Genomic DNA, 955 nt, shown 5'->3' with positions numbered 1-955 from the left:
TGGGCAGACACCTGCATTTCTGAGCTGCTCCGGTGGGCTGCAGAAGCAGGACACGTCTTCATGTGGGAAATCACGAAAGCTTTAAAGCCACTTTTACCTTTGCGTTCCTCACCGGCTATGCTATGGTTAGACCTCAAATCAGTCTCCACTCCTTCTGTCTCTGTTAGATATCCACGATATCTAACATAGGTAGCTCTGTTTTTCATCCTCTCCCAGCCTGCAGCAGGATTGCCAGTGTGCGTATGTTAAAAAGGGTTGTGCAGGGGTTTTGCTGCTCCAGGCCAAGGTATAGACAAAGGCCACATTTTCTGTAGTCAGTATGAAATGATTCCCATGTTTTCCACTGCAACAGTGCTATCTTTCTAAAGCTTGTTATCTGGTATGTTTGAGTTCATGTGAGTGGTCCAGTGAAGGGCAAAATGCCTACGTGATACCTCAGGAGGCTAGAGCCAGCATCCCTAGGACAACCATCCAGAGGTTCCCTGGACAGTGACTCTCCCATTTACACCCTCAGGGCCAGCACTCACAAGGATGGCTATGGCCAGCGTTGCCCTTCCTCGGGGTGCCCGGTGGAGAGGAGGAGACATTTCATCCCTCTTCTCTGCTCACCAAGCTGAGGAGGAACACGTTACCCCTGCATTCGGGGCAGCTGTGCTTCCCAGGCATTCCCGCAGGCACCATGAGCACAAAAGGCTGCAGCTAAGCGTCATGGTTTAGCTGTAATTATTCCCAGGAGACAATCCGTAAGGCCTCGTCTATCCCGGGCATCTGCCTCGGTCGCGGCGGGGACAAGCTGTTGGATGAAAGCTGCTTTTGGCAATCCTGTATCGGGGGTCCAGTGTTACACAGGTGAAGCCGATAGCGTTGCCAGCGTCGGTGCCTGCGTATTGCAGCCCCTTCTTCCCGCCCCGGCAGGTGTTTGCTCTTCTGATTGCTCAGATGCAAAGCACCGGGG

This window comes from Fulmarus glacialis, unplaced genomic scaffold (assembly GCF_000690835.1).
Source record: "Fulmarus glacialis isolate BGI_N327 unplaced genomic scaffold, ASM69083v1 scaffold20068, whole genome shotgun sequence".
NCBI lineage: Eukaryota > Metazoa > Chordata > Aves > Procellariiformes > Procellariidae > Fulmarus > Fulmarus glacialis.
Note: the sequence above shows the minus strand (reverse complement) of the source record.